General features: G+C 37.0%; 1 protein-coding gene across 1 annotated transcript in view; it reads right to left on the minus strand.

The window, feature by feature from the left end:
- MGAT4C (MGAT4 family member C) overlaps positions 1 to 10,793 on the minus strand; it is a 356,529-nt gene extending 345,736 nt beyond the window's left edge. The window contains exon 1 of the mRNA XM_059681036.1: positions 10,754 to 10,793. The gene's annotated coding sequence lies outside the window, so the exon portion shown is untranslated. The remainder of the gene's footprint in view (positions 1 to 10,753) is intronic.
- Between the last annotated feature and the right edge of the window lie 5,667 nt (positions 10,794 to 16,460).

Below are 16,460 nucleotides of genomic sequence, written 5' to 3' on the forward strand. Positions count from 1 at the left end.
ATAATACTCATTATATAATTATATTTATTTGTATATTATTCTTTATTCTTACCACTATTTCTAGATGAATAGCTTTATTTCTATCTTCATACATGAATACATGTATATCCTATCTAATAAAAGAGAAACATGGTAATTAGCCATACATCCGCTACCCTTCCCATTGGCTAATCAGGGTGATATGCAAATTAACTGCCAGCCCTGATGGCGGCCGGCAGCCAGGCAGCTTAAACTGAACATGAGGCTTGCTTGCTTCAGTGACGGAGGAAACCAACGTTCCCTGCCTGCCTTGCCAGCCTCTGAGCTTGCGGTTTGAAACATTGTAACAAATATAGAAGCTAAACAAAACCCCAGAAACCTGCTTTCAGCCCACCGGGATCTCAGAGCTGGAGTTGATACAGTGTTTCGATTATAGAACCCAAACAAACCAGATACCTGCTTTCAGCAGCAGAGGCCTCAGAGTTGGAGCGAGAGCTAAAGCTGGCCCAGAATAAAAATAAATAAATAAATAAAAAAGGAGCAGTTGGGAGCTTCAGCAGTTGAAAGCAGCCCTCAGCCCCTCACCCAGACTGGCCAGGCACCCCAGTGGGGACCCCCACCCTGATCCAGGACACCCTTCAGGGTAAACCAGCCAGCCCCCACCCATGCACCAGGCCTCTATCCTATAGAGTAAAAGGGTAATATGCCTCCCAGCACTGGGATCAGCAGAGCCGCAAGGCCTCCCGGCACCAGGATCAGCATGACAGGGGGCAGGGCCCAAACCCCCTGATCACCCTGCAGCTCTGTGTGTGACAAGGGGCGGGGCCACAAACTCCCTATCCGCCCTGCTCTGTTCGTGACAGGGGAAGGCACCCCAATCCCCTGATCAGCCCTGCTCTGTGCTTGATAGGGGGGAGCTCCCCACCCCCCTGAATGCCCTGCGGCTCTGTGTATGACAGGGTGCGGCGCCCCAACCCCCTGATCAGCCCTGCTCTGTGTGTGATGGGGTAGAGCCATAACCTCCCCATCAGCCCTGCCCTGAGTGTGAGAGTGGCGGCACCCCAACCCCCTGATCCGCCCAGCTCTGTGGGTGATAGAATGCGGCGCCCCAACCCCCCCGCCACCACGGGCCCTGCTCTGTGTGTGATGGGGTAGAGCCATAACCTCCCCATCAGCCCTGCCCTGAGTGTGACAGTGGCTGTGCCCCAACCTCCCTAATGGGCCCTGCTCTGTACATGATAGGGGGCAGCGCCCCAACCCCGTGATTGGCCCTGCTCTGTGCATGACAGGGGGTGGCACTGCAACCTCTCCTTGGACCCTGCCTTGAGTGTGACAGGGGCGGTGCCCCAACCCCCCAATCGGCCCTACCCTGAGCGTGACTGAGGGTGGCATCGCAACCTCCCAATCTGCCCTGCTCTGTGCATGACAGGGAGCGGCACCCCAACTCCCCAATCGGCCCTGCTCTGAGCCCGACCAGGGGCTGCACCTAGGGATTGGACCTGCCCTCTGCCACCCGGGAGCAGGCCTAAGCCAGCAGGTCGTTATCTCCCAAGGGGTCCCAGACTGTGAGAGGGCACAGGCCGGGCTGAGGGACCACCCCCTTCCCCCCCCGAGTGCACAAATTTTCGTGCACCGGGCCTCTAGTGTTTATATATTTAATCAGCTAAAATTAATATCACTTGTTAAATAATACTCAGTAAACTTCCTAAACTCAATTATATGTATCACTGTATAAGCATTTGTTTATGCTTTCTATTTATATGTGTGACTTTGTAAGGCATATCTAAATAAGGTATTAAAATTAGTCCAGTTAGTAGATATTACAGCAGTAATCAGAATCATTTCTTGAACATTGACTTCGAAAGAGTTTGTACATTTCCTTTTACTTATAAAAACAGCAGTCACCCTCTCTTTCCTCATTTTCTTCACCCTAGTCCTGGAAACACTTTCAACTTGTACAACTGCTTTCTGTACAAGTGCTACGTCTTGTTTGAGGCACCATATATTGATTGTCCCAATTAAATTCTTCACTAGGACAGTAGAGAATGTAACACTCTTTTCTTCCTCCTCCCTAACTATCCATGCACAACTTTTCTATAACTCTTTCCTCCTATTTTTCTTGTGATATAAATGAAATACAAATCCAAATTTTGACAATGCAAATGACATTTACATCACACTTCAGTAGTCAATGGTAATTCGTTTTCTTATTTAAATAACTCTTGCTGTTTTTTTTAATGGTAGTCATTTTGTTTAAACTTGTCCTGCTGTTATTTTGTTGTTATTATTTAGCCATCCCAAGTTTTTACTAGCTGCCTCAATCTTTTCGCAAACTGGTCAGACACAGTGGGTATTTTATCAATTTCGTCTTTCTGAAGAAAGTTCTAACAGAGTTTTCTGACGCTCACAGTTGGCCTGCTCTCTATCTAGCACACAGCTGTTATCCTGGGGATGTCTGTTGCCTCTCATTATTTAAACCTCTCATTTTATTTGTGTATGTGTTTATATTTTTTATACTTATCTTTGTTTTGGTGGATAACATACTTTAGTACCTTCCGAAAGAAAGGATACTGAAAATTAATGCTTTAATACCTTGAATATTCAAAGTGGTATTTAATCTATGCCTACATTTGACTGATACTTTCTAAAGAACTGTCTCTATATGTAGAAGTCTAGAGTGGAAGTAATTTTTTCTCAAAAGTTTTTGTGTTATCATGCTTTGTTAAAATATTTAACCCAACACATTTTAACTTTTGGAATCATATAACATCTTGATATTTAATGATCTAGGCCTTTCCTAGATCTTATTCATCATTTTGTTCTGTTCTTTCCTTTAAGAAATATTTACCATCACAATTTCTGTAGATATATTTGCCTTTAAAAATTTTGGCCTGTGAAAACATCTGAATTTGTTAGAAAACAAGTGCTCTTATCCCTGAAAGCTTGCAGAAACATCAATATTTCTGAAAATTTACAATGACAAACCTCATTTTTGTTTTCATTTATCATAATGAGTACTCAGTAGATTTGAAATCTGCAATATATCTTTTGCAGTTATTAAAAACTATTGAATTATTTTAATGATAATGTCCCCATCCATTTTAGTTATAGCTTTTGAAATTCCATAATTCAAATAATGAAACTCCTAGGTGAATCTACCAATTTGCTTTTCTTTTCTATTTTTCATCTCTTTATATTTTTGCTTTCCTTTTTGGTAATTGTTCTTATTTACTCTCCAAAACTATATTCTAGTTCTATGCTGAGCCATATTGGTGCTGAGGCAAAATAATGTTGTCTTTATTTTAACAATTATTATTTTATTCATTTTACTTATGCATTGATTTTTATTTTTTTAAATATTGCACTGGCCTGACAGGTGGGGCTCAGTGGTTGAGTGTCAACCTATGAACTAGGCAATCACAGTTTGATTTCAGGTCAGGACACATGCCCTATGGGCTCAATCCTCAGTGGGGTGTTCAGGAGGCAGCCAATTAATGATTCTCTCTCATCATTGACATTTCTATCTCTCTCCGTGTCTCCTTTCCTCTCTGAAATCAATAAAAATATATTTAAAACGATATTGTACTCAAATATAATTTACTTGTATTACTGAATTAATTGGAGTGCCTCAATTGATCCATCTTAGTCCAAACCTGCTTAATGTTCCCTGACGTGTATCTTTTCTTAAATCTGAGTAAACCTAATACTGATTGAAGCCTCTTGAGTTTGGTGGATTTTAAAAATATGAAAACAATATTGGAGAAAATGGGATAAAAAAGAAATAAGAATTAAAAAGAAAAAAAACCAAAACACTGACATAATATGCTTATGATTCAATTCATGATGGATACATGACAAACAAATGCCAAAAAAAGAAACTGTCTTACTGATCCTAAGATACAGAACTGTGTTAGAAACACTGAAAGCACAAACTGATTCTTGACATTCCATTAAAATACTAAGGTTAGAGTCTTGACAAAGCTTTTTAACAAACTGATATGACCTTTCATTCCAGTGAGCATCTCTCAGTGATTTAAATATGTCATCATGGAAAATACAGTCAACAAAAGGAATGGCAACAAAGAGAATTTTTTAAAATGTCTTGGTTTTCAGAAAGTTAAAAACATATTTATACTCACGTACTAAGTGCTTTGTCTTTTTGTTAGAAAACAAAATGACTAAGAGCTCATATTTTTGAAGGGCTTAGCTGTACCTTAATTGTCACATTCTAATGCACTGCTAAAAATGACATTTCAACTTAATGGCTTTCCACCAAGAAATTGTTCTTGGCATTTCTCTGTCTATGTATTCACAATTAATTAACCCTTAGCTAGCTCCATTAAAATAATTAATATGATGAAGATATTGGCATGTACTTTTAAAATTATTAAAGGGTCCAGGAGTCATACTCAAAGCTACTCAAGGTAAGTATAATCACATTTGGGAGTACACATGCTAGAATAGGTATGTGAGCTAAAGAGTTGTGTCTATTTTTCCCACAAAATTGGTATTTATTTTACTATGAATAGTATTTACTCAGGCTATTTACTTCTCACCTTTCTATTATATAAGTAAATACTCTCTCATATACTCCTTTTTTAAAAATATATATTTTATATATTTCAGAGAAGAAGGAAGATGGAGAGAGAGTTAGAAACATCAAATGATGAGAACAATCATTGATCCGCTGCTTCCTACACACGCCCTATTGTGGATCAAGCCTGCAACCTAGGGAATGTGCCCTGACCTGGAATTGAACCATGACCTCCTGGTTCATAGGTTGATGCTCAACCACAGAACAACACTGGGAAGGCTCTCATATACACTCTTGAGAATATTTGATTCATGGTAGTGTACTCAAAGTGGAAACATATCTATTTTTTCCCAAAATAGAAGGAAATACTAAGTTATATGTTTTATTATAAATTATTACAATATTTACAGCAAAAAAATGATGGTGGAGTCTCAAAATCATGAATGGTTTCTATAAAAATTCACTTTGATTCTCCCCTAAGCTGTTTTGTAAAATAAAGCCAGATTAAGTGATACTCGTACACTTATGCACAGACATGTTTTTGGAGTGCATGTATGTATAAGTATGTATGCATGTATAGGGCACATACAAAAGGAGAATCCTGTAGTACCATATACTAGATTTTTCTGGACTATTATTTAAAATAATCACATTTTATTTTTTATGCTTCTAAAACAAGAAGATTGCATACATACAGGGGGCGATGCTACATGCCAACAGAATCCCAATTCTTTAACAAGGGTTAAATCTTGCACAGTATTATCCTAATGTACTATAAAAAATAACTTGTATATGCAGCAGTTGCCTACATAATATATATTCCTACATTTAGTTAATGCACCTCTTGAAATAAGCTACTAATTCTTTTTTAAAATTTTTTTTATTGATTAAGTTATTACATATGTGTCCTTATCCCCACATTATCCCCATCGCCTCCACCCCCCTGTTGCCTGTGTCCATTGGTTAGGCCTATATGCTTGCATATAAGTCCTTTGGTTGATCTCTCCCCCTTACCCCCACCCTCCCTTACCTTCCCTCTGAGGTTTGACGGTCTGATTGATGCTTCTCTGTCTCTGGATCTGTTTTTGTTCATCAGTTTATGTTGTTCATTATATTCCATAAATGAGTGAGATCATGTGATATTTATCTTTCTCTGACTGGCTTATTTCACTTAGCATAATGCTTTCCAGTTCCATCCATCCTGTTGCAAATGGTAAGAATTCCTTCTTTTTTTACTGCAGTCTAGTATTCCATTGCATAGATGTACCAGTTTTTTTTAATCCACTCATCTACTGATAGGGACTTAGGCTGTTTCCAAATCGTACCTATGGTGAATTGCACTGCTATGAACATAGGGGTGCATATATCTTTTCTGATTGGTGTTTCTAGTTTCTTGGGATATATTCCCAGAAGTGGGATCACTGGGTCAAATGGGAGTTCCATTTTTAGTTTTTTGAGGAAACTCCATACTGTTCTCCACAGTGGCTGCACCAGTCTGCATTCCCACCAGCAGTGCAAGAGGGTTCCTTTTTCTCCACATCCTCACCAGCACTTGTCGTTTGTTGATTTGTTGATGATAGACATTCTGACAGGTGTGAGATGGTACCTCATGGTCATTTTGATTTGCATCTCTCAGATGATTAGTGACTTTGAACATGTTTTCATATGTTTTTTGGCCTTTCTTCTGTCTTCTTTCGAAAAGTATCTATTTAGGTCCGTTGCCCATTTTTTGATTGGGTTGTTTATCTTCCTTTTGTTAAGTTGTATGAGCTCCCTGTAAATGTTGGAGATTAAACCCTTATCGTTGATAACATTTGCAAATATGTTCTCCCATGCAGTGGGCTTTCTTGTTGTTTTGTTGATGGTTTCCTTTACTGTAAGCTACTAATTCTTACTAAACAACTTCTGTGCCTTTTCTTATTCCATTCCCTGTGCTAAAAACTCCTTCAGCTTCCTTCAAGCTTAGTGTCAATCTGTTTGATGCTGCTTTGTCTCTGTATCTATTTTTGTTCATCAGTTTATGTTGTTCATTACATTTCACAAATGAGTGAGATCATGTGATATTTATCTTTCTCTGACTGGCTTATTTTGCTTTGCATAATGCTCTCCAGATCCATACATGCTGTTTCAAATGGTAAGAATTCCTTCTTTTTTAAAGCAGCGTAGTATTCCATTGTGTAGCTATGAAACTTCAGTGGGAAGGCAGGGGAGGGTTGGGGGGTAAGAGATCAACCAAAGGACTTGTATGCATGCATGTAAGCATAACCAATGGACACAGACACTAGGGGGATGAGGGCATGTGCCAGGGGGTTGGAGAGGCCAGGAGGAGGTCAATGGGGAGGTGGGGGGAAGGAGACATATGTACTACTATTTGTAAAACTTTAAACAATAACAAAGAGAAAGGATACAATAAAAAATTAAAATAAAAAAAGAGCTTAGTGTCAAATTACTCTCAGCATATGCTATTGCTACTTCTTACATCTGGAAATAAACTTGTGTTCTTCTGAATAACATTAACATTTTCAACTTCTGCTTTATAGTTAAAGCTCTACTGTATTTTTAAAGTGGATATTGAATTTCCTTACTATATTGATTTAATCAGGTGAGAGTTAAGACAATTTAAAATAGTAAATCCCCTACAGACTTTTGTACACAGTTTTACACATAATCATCCTCAATAAATGCTTGTAAAATAAATGGATGTTTCTAATAATCATATTTTTTCTTTAAACTATTGAAGAGGTATCTATAGAAAAAATATGATTACTGAGGAAATACTAGTTAAATAGTTCATGGTGCTTAATATCTAATAAGTTTCAGTAGGTTTTCACTGTGTAGTGAAGAAACTACTGAAGTTTGAAGCCTGATGATTTCTTTATATACAATGTGTATTTGTAATTATTTCATTAAATAAATTGGTGGTTATGTAATGTTTGGTACTAAGTATAAATATACAATATATTTTTATATGATCTTATTTAAGGAATTACTTGGTTTTCATTATCTGATTTCATTCACTCAACACATTTTTTTTATTTTTTTATTTTCAGGCACTTTGCTAAGCACAGTATATTATGCTTAAGCTTTGTAGAAGTGACACAAAAATAAACAGGTAAATAATTCTCTCTCTCTCTCTCTCTCTCTCTCTCTCTCTCTATATATATATATATATATATATATATATATATATATATATATATATATATATATAAATGTAGATAAAATGCTTAAAATTATGGTAAATGCTAAGAGGCAAAAAAGTCTGTAGAGATGTGACATTTTTAGCTAATTAAGTGGATTCTGAAAGGTGGGAGCTTACTGATGTACAGAATAAAGGAAAAATTCATAATAAAACTGTTTAAAAATACTATTATATCTGAGCAACAAAATACTTGTTAAATCTTTTAAATGTCTAACAAAATAGTTGTTTCTTTGAATCACTCTAAAAATAATCTAAATTTAGTCAGTTTATTAAATTTTTAAAAGAAAAAAGACAATACTTTATAATGAGGTATAGAGTAGGTTTTTATAAAGATATGAAAAATAAAATTCAAAGTTTAGACTGTCTAAAATCTCTATGGAAAAAAGACTAGAATGTAGAGAAGAAGGCAGAAATGTGCCTAATTATGTGTACTTTGCATATAGCATAATGCTACTTTTTTTCTTAGTTTTATGAACTAGTTCTGTTTTTTTCTTTAAAAATGCTTACTAGACATTTAAAACTCTAAAATAGTATTATTAAATATATTTATTAACACTTCTGTTTATTAGGATACATTTGAAGGTTTGAAGATCATAGTCTAATTTAAGTATTGGGAAATGTGAAGAATGTATTATTTAAATATTGTAAATTATGCATAAGTGATCTAATGGATTCTCTTGGCATTACCCTATGTATGCTTTAATAAGAAAATTCTGGTTTATGATATATAATTAGTAGTTTCAAAACAGAAAAAAATAAAAAAGACATCATATGAGTACAGCCTAAAATCATCATTTTAATCCAGTTGGAAGAGTTTTCCCTTTGCTACTTCATGAAATGATCAAGTTTGTTTCACATTGAAATACAGAATACCAGGAACAATTTTAAAAATAGAGAAAACTTATCAGTTTTTTTTAAAAGAACCTGAATCCAAAAAAGCTTTTATTTTTAATTTAAAAAATATATATATGTATATGTATTGTTGATTTCATAGAGAAAGAAAGAGAGAAAGAGAGACAGAAAGATCAATGATGAGAGAAAATCATTGATTGGCTGCCTCCTGCACTCCCCCTACTGGGGATCAAGCCCATAACCCCAGGCATGTGCCCTTGACTGGAATCAAACTTGGGACCCTTCAGTCCACAGGTCGATGCTCTATCCACTGAGCCAAACCAGCTAGGGCAACATTTCAGTCCTTATTATTAATTTATTCACAGTTAAAACTGCTGTCATTCATGTTAAAACAGCTTTAGAAATATTTCACTGATAATTTTTTTGTAACTACCTCTTTGCCATATATTAGCGAAATATAACACAAAATAGAGCACACTTAAAACCCAAGGGAATATATTAGGTTATAGTTTACATACCCCATCATGGGCATAATTAATGAAGAAGGTATTTTTGCATTTGCTAAATATCTGAAATCCAAAAAAAAAAAAAAAAAAAAAAGAATCTATACTAAAGCCTCTCAGCACATTTTTAGACAAAAATAAGCATCTCATCCTTTTTTATGATCTTTTCAAATTTGAACCAATGACTCATTGTCCAAGGTGTTCCATTTTTTTCAAATTATATACAGTAATAAAATGAAATTTCCACAGTAGAAAACTATATTACAAATAGGAAAAATCTTTATATCCTACAGCTTTTTCTTTAGAAAAATAAGCTCTGCATGTTTTCAGTTTAATTAATGCACGTAAGTGACTCTGTTTTGTTTAAATATGTTAAAAGCTATAAAAATGCATTTATCAAGATTCATCGATTGCGAGGTCATTATTGGAATACATATCCATGCCTACTTAATTATTAGAATAATGACTGTGCTAACAGCAGAAAGGTTGATTAATTTTTTTTTTACAAACACTTGTATATTAATAGTTAAGTTTTTGTCAATCCCTTTGTTGTTAAAATGTTCACAGAGATCATCTAACACATGTTCAAGTTACTAGTCTTTTAATATAAATTTAGTAGCAAGAGGCTGTACGGCTCAAGCATGTGCCATCCCACCGCATAGATCTGAGGATCCCTGAATATGACCTTCTCCCAGAGGAAAACCATTTAATGCTTCGTTGCACACAGAACAGTAGGTATGAATCACAAAACATCCAGATAGACTACTGACAGGTACATCTGAATAGAATTCCTTCTCAGTCGCTTATCTGCAGCCAGGCAAGCTTGTTTCACCCTCGCTTTCAAAGATAAAGCCACATGGCATGCTGCCTTGGCAGATTCTCACACAGCAAACAGCCCCCACCATCCATCACCGGGGGGAAAGAAAACCCTTATTATTTCAGGTATTGTGACAGGAAATAGGATAAAGTACAAATTATCTCTCAGTGGAAAATTCATCAGTCCATACCAAGCCTTATGTCTGCTCTAACTTTCATAAGCTCTGTGCCTCTTGATCTTTTACTTTTAAAATTGACAGTTGTGATACCCCAGAGTTGCAGCCACGGCAAAGTTCGAGAACAAAAAACAGCAGGTTATCAAAGATAATTTATCAGAGGCCAAACAGGGAGAAGAGATGCCAACAATTAGTAAGTAACTGAAAAACAGATCTGTGACAGATCAAGGAATTAAGGTGCACTAAGCTTTTATCTTTAATATACACCTCATTCCACTTGATAAAAAACAATGAAAAATTGAAACCCCAAATATATGGAATATTGGTTATAAACAAGATTAACAGTGAATTATGTACAAGATAACATGGAAATGTTTACTTATAAGGGTTCTTATTTACATATCTTGTCAACCATAAATAAATTAGAATGCCAAAACTATCTACAATGATAGGTTTTTAATTAAGTATCAATGAATAGCACAAATGTATTATGTTCTTCAAAGTTCAGTTTCTATAAATTATTAGACTTATTTTAAACTGGACAAAACAACATATCAGTTCTCACTTTCTGCATTTCTTATAGTACACAATTACACTTCACCAAGGCTTTCATTATATATCTCATTAAAGGCAGGTCATACCACTAGGTCAGTTACAATAGAATTCAATAGCACAAAAGAACAGGACTCACGTTTTAGGGTCAGTTGATAGTCTTTCTCCTGCAAAATCAGGCCTGTGCTTTCTTGGTAATTCTGTGTTAAACCAAAATGACAAAAATCTTAGTTTTTCTTGACATTGTCTCTAAGAATGCATGCAAAGAAACTCCCAGTTAGGCAAGGAGACAAAAAAAATAAAATGCATTAAAGAGTACTGATTTGTAAATTTGGTCCTTCTCCTACTCCCATCTGTTTGCAAAATTTCTGCTCAATAAACTAATTACTGTAGAAACTCAACTATGGCTGTGGTCAGTTAATGAAATGTAGGTCTGGGATTAGCTTCCATAAACATGAGTTAATGCTTGGACATCTAGAATTGGAAGAGATAAGGGTGATTCTGGGAAAGAAAAAAAAACAATTTGAGACTGTACAATATGATAGATTTAGCTAAATTAATTGCTGTGCTATATATGAGGTTATTCATAGTATTCTGAATGTGCAAATAAATGTAAGCAAACTACTTTGACAATATTACCAACACTATCTTCAATGACAATTTGGGGAATATAAATATCACTACTAAATTTAAGTTATTTGAAATTGCACAGGTTTAATTAGATAGAATAGAAGTCCTTTACAGCCACAATCATTTAAGCATTATTAAAAACTAGTGGCCCGGTGCACGAAGTTTGTGCACATTAAAAGGTAATTAGCCATGGCCGGTTTGGCTCAGTGGACAGAGCATCAGCCTTCAGACTAAAAGGTCCCATGTTTGATTCTGTCCAAGGGCACATACCCGAGTTGCGGGCTTGATCTCCAGTGTGGGGCATGCAGGAGGCAGCCAATCAATGATTCTCTCTTATCATTGATGTTTCTATTTTTCTCTTGCTCTCCCTTCCTCTGTAAAATCAATAAAAACTATTTTTAAAAAAGGGAATTAATTAGGGAAATATTTTAATATTGCTATTTGCCCTTTCTCTAGAATAGAAGTGTCAAAGATGAAAGAAAACTAGTAAAATGTATATGAAAATTTCCCTCCTGTCAGAGTCTGGGGTGTGCCATGGGACTCAGAGTCAAGTCCCCATCCACTCATGCGTGCCTCAAAATTGTGCAAGACCCAGACCTGGCCGGCCCCACCCCCATGACGCAGCCTCAGGTTCCCCGGCCCAGTGCCAGGTGGGAGGTGCGGCCTCAGGTCCCAGGGCCCCAGCACCAGGGGAAGGGGTGCGGCCTCAGGTCCCCTGACCCAAGCATGAGAGCACGAGGGCATGAGGGTCTGATGACCATTTGCATATTAGCTCTTTATTATATAGGATCTTTTCAAATGTGCAAGAACTTCAGTTAGCAGGCATTAAAATTGTTATTTCTGCTATATCTTTCTGTTTATATTGAGTCATTAAGATACAATGCACTTTAACATCATCAGTAATTTCTTTGAAGTTTCAGTAAATAGAGAACTAAAATGTTCAACAAAATATTTACCTCTACTTGTGTATCACAATATTAATGTCAGTTTATTTTCTAGGCATTACAAACTACAACATATAATCAGAACAATTTGTTTTAATATTTAAAATGTCAAATATCATATATGTATTTAACACCTTATATAAACCATATAAATATAGAGCCATGTAATAGTCCTTAATCACTATATGTCATGATTTGTTTACTGTACAATAAAGTGTTCAAATTTTCTGGTTAATTATTTACTGATTCAACAAATAGATCTTGACTAGGATGGCCTTACAAGTCCTTTCAGCTTGATTAAACAAATTTTAGACAGATTTCTTCTGGACTCTAGTTCCTGACCTCTTTTTCTTAAAGCATTTACTTTAAACTTGAAATTATAAATTATTTTTCTTCCTTTTTGAGATGTAAATCTTCTCTCAACTTCTTGCCAGTTTTACAACCCAAGAATGTCTTTCTCCAGAATTTGGGAGTGATTCCTTTGAGGTATAATCATCAAGAAAGATGGCGCCTCTACCTTCCAGTCCAGTGGTTCTTAACCTTCCTAATGCCGCAACCCTTTAATACAGTTCTTCATGTTGTGGTGACCCCCAATTTCATTGTTACAAATTGAACATAATTAAAGCATAGTGATTAATCACAAAAACAATATGTAATTATTTTTGTGTTTTCCGATGGTCTTAGGCGACCCCTGTGAAAGGGTCGTTCGACCCCCAAAGGGGTCGCGACCCAAAAGTTGAGAACCGCTGTCCTAGTCTTTATGTTAACAATAAACAATGTTACTCTTAGATACAGAGAACAGACTAACAGCTGTCAGAGTGATGGGAGGAGGGGGACAGGGTAAAAATGGTGAAGGGATAAAGAAAAAAAAAACACCTCATAGATAACATTAAGGTGATTACCAGAGGGAAAGAGAAATGAGGAGGATGGGATAGGAGAGGGTAAAGGGGGAATAAATGGTGATGGAAAGAAACTTGACTTGGGGTGGTGAACACATAATGCAAAATACATATCATGTATTATAACCTATTTAATTTTATTAACCAATTTTGCCCCTTAAAAATAAAATTTTAAAAACCCCACAAAAACAATAAGCATTGTTAGCAAATACAGATGACCTAACCACATTAATCAATATCTCACCTAATATTCTCTAGTATTTGAGTTTTGTGGCCAGGCTTCTCTAATATTTTTACACAAACTCCTCTTCCTCTTAAAAAATCTTCCACCTTGTATTTCAGCAAAATTAAATTAAATATCTCCCCCCTTTTGCAATAGCAATGAATAAAGTTTCCCATGTTTGTGGAACTCCATCTGGTGCACTTTTTCTTTTACATTCTCAAGTGTCTATCATGTGTCAGAACACTAGTAATTCACTGGTAGAAAAGATAGTTGCCTTCACTGTAGTTGTCTTTAGAGTACCTGCAATCTAGTGGGAGACTTAAGACCTATAAATCAACATTTAAAATAGAATGTGATCAATGTCCTGATTGCAAGAACAGAATGGCACACCTAGTAAAAGTAGACTAAATGATGAAAAGTATCTATAATAATAAAAGGTTATATGCTAATTAGACTGGACATCCTTCTGGACAGCCTTCTGTCCTTCTGGATGAAGCTGGGGTTGAGAGAGAAGCCTGGGTCCCGGGTGCCTGCCAGCACCCAGAGGCAAGCCCTGGTTCCAGGTGCCAGAGGGCAGCCAGTGCTGGCAGCTGGGGAAAGGAAGGCCTACTCTTGCATGAATTTCATGCATCGGGCCTCTAGTAGCAGAATAAGTGTCATTGAGTCTGTCCTTAATCAATAATGAGCTATCATCCAGGTAAATTTGAACAGTGAGAATGCTCCAGGAAGTGGGTCTGGCATTTGTGAAAGTCTAACGGCAAAATCAACATTTCAGTGCAAAGAGAAGTAAGATAACAATGGTTGGATTCTGTACTGTGGTATAGGTGAGTGACAAAAAATGAGACTGAAATGTAACTGGAGCAAGATAATAAAAGGTGCTTATTCAGTCATGCAGTTGCTCCTTTTTCTTTTAATCACTTTTTTAATGGAGGCAATATAACAAGATTCAATGCCAAGGGCTCTGGTAATCAGACTATCAGGCTTTAAAATTTAACCCTATATCTTACAAGTTGTATGATATTAACAAGTCTAACCCCACTTAATCTCTGAATTGCATAAATGGGTAAATAAAAATAACCTAATGAAATTTGGTAATGATTGAGAGGAAAATCCACATATAATATTAATCACAAATCTTGGAACATAGAAAATAATTGATGATGATGATGAAGAAGAAGAAGAAGAAGAAGAAGAAGACAATATAAAGTAATCTTTGATGATATGATGATGACATACATAGAGTTTGAAGAAATGAGAAATTTTTGAAGCATTTTTAAAATGGAAAAATATTACCAAGTTCACATTTTGAAATAGCATCTGGTTATAATTAGAAGGAGATTTTGAAAGTTAAGAAGTGAATCTGTAATCTAAGTCTGAGAACAGCTGTGGTAGCTAAAACTGAGTAAATATCTATAGTCAATGTGTGTAGAAGCAATGGGTTTGTTCAGCATGGCCTAACAAGAGGGAAAGCATCTCTCTGTTTACTAACTGTTTCATGGTTGTAATTTTTAATAGCATAGATTTTCACTTATTAAAGTGTTCTTGTTTAAATACTATAGAATGTAGTAGCTATCCTTGTGGGCATTAATTAATATGTTTTATAAGAGGAGTTTTGTTTAATCAAGAAAATCAGTTGTATGGCTGTCATCTCCAATATATAATATGACAGTAATCATAAGAGAAAGAGCTAATGTTTATTTTAGCATATTCCTCTACTACTATTCCCAGCATGTAAAAGAATGTCAGACTCAGTAATTATTTGATGAATAAATGTTGTGTGACTTGGCAGGAAACCATTCTCTTGGAGTGGTTAATTCTTAGGGACAGGCAATTAAAAATATGTATTAAAATTACTAAAGAAAGATTGTTACAAAGAGAGTGTGCTATGTTTTATGCTGTTCTTATCATCATGACTATTTCTAAAAGTTAGATGAGATTCAAATGTAAATAACACAAAATAATAATAAATAAAATAAGATAAATAGATGGATGATAGATTAATAAATATGTAGATAGATAGATAGATACATAGATACATAGATACATAGATACATAGATATAGATAGATAAAATGACTCGTGAGGTTGATATATAAGTCCAGGGCTTTTTTGGTAGCTTTGTAGTCATCAAAGACCAAGGGCTTTTCTAATTTTTCATGCTTAGCCAATGGCTTCCACCTTGAAGGTTCATGGAATACTAGAGGCCCAGTGCATGAAATTCATCCACAGATAGGGTCCCTAGGCCTGGCCAGTGATCAGGGCCGATCGTGGCCTTCCTTCTCCTAGCTGCCAGCTACCAGCTGGGCCTTCCTTCCCCGGCTGCTGGCTGCTAGCCAGGGCCTTCCTTTGTTCCGCACCACCCCCTGGTGGTTAGCACATGTCATAGTGAGTGGTTGAACTCACGGTCAGTCAAACTCTTGAAGGGACAATTTGCATATTAACCTTTTATTATATAGGACTAGTGGCCTGGTGCACGAAATTCATGCATGGGGGGTTCCCTCAGCCCAGCCTGCACCCTCTCCAATTGGGGACATCCCTCTCGCAATCTGGGACTGCTGGCTCCTAACCATTCGCCGCCTGCCTGCCTGATTGCACCTAAACTGCCTCTGCCTGCCTGCCTGATTGCCCCTAACCTCTCTGCCTGCCTACCTGATCGCCCCCAGCTGCCCTCCCCTGCTGGCCTGATCTCTCCCAGTCTCTGTCTCTCCTTGTTTTCCTCAACAGTCCTCCAGGTCTCCCTGCCTCCCTGTGTCTCTTTTCCTCTTTCCCAGCTGGGAGGGGCGGGGCCAGTGGGGGTTGCTCCACCCTCTGCCGGCCCTCCCTTCCATCCAGGCCTCTTCAGGCCCAGTCTGTTTTGTTTCCTCATTCTGAGAGAAGCTCCAAGAGCAAGCTGGGAGGGAGGGAAAGAAAGGGAAATAAGGCTGTGAGCTGGTGGGCGCTGTGTGTGTCTGTGCATGTGTGCAGTTGTGAGTGTGAGTGCCGACCCCACCTCCCTCATTCCTGTCTCTGCTGCTACAAGTCCTCACCCACCAGAGCCTGCTGTGCACGCAGCCTGGGTGTTAGGTCGAGTCTCTGGTCATTGTGGATGTGACAAACCCAGGGTTTTATTAGGATTGTTACTTCAGTTACAGCCTTTCTAAGTTTCAGGAAG

The sequence above is a fragment of the Myotis daubentonii genome, chromosome 2 (assembly GCF_963259705.1).
Source record: "Myotis daubentonii chromosome 2, mMyoDau2.1, whole genome shotgun sequence".
Taxonomy (NCBI): Eukaryota; Metazoa; Chordata; class Mammalia; order Chiroptera; family Vespertilionidae; genus Myotis; species Myotis daubentonii.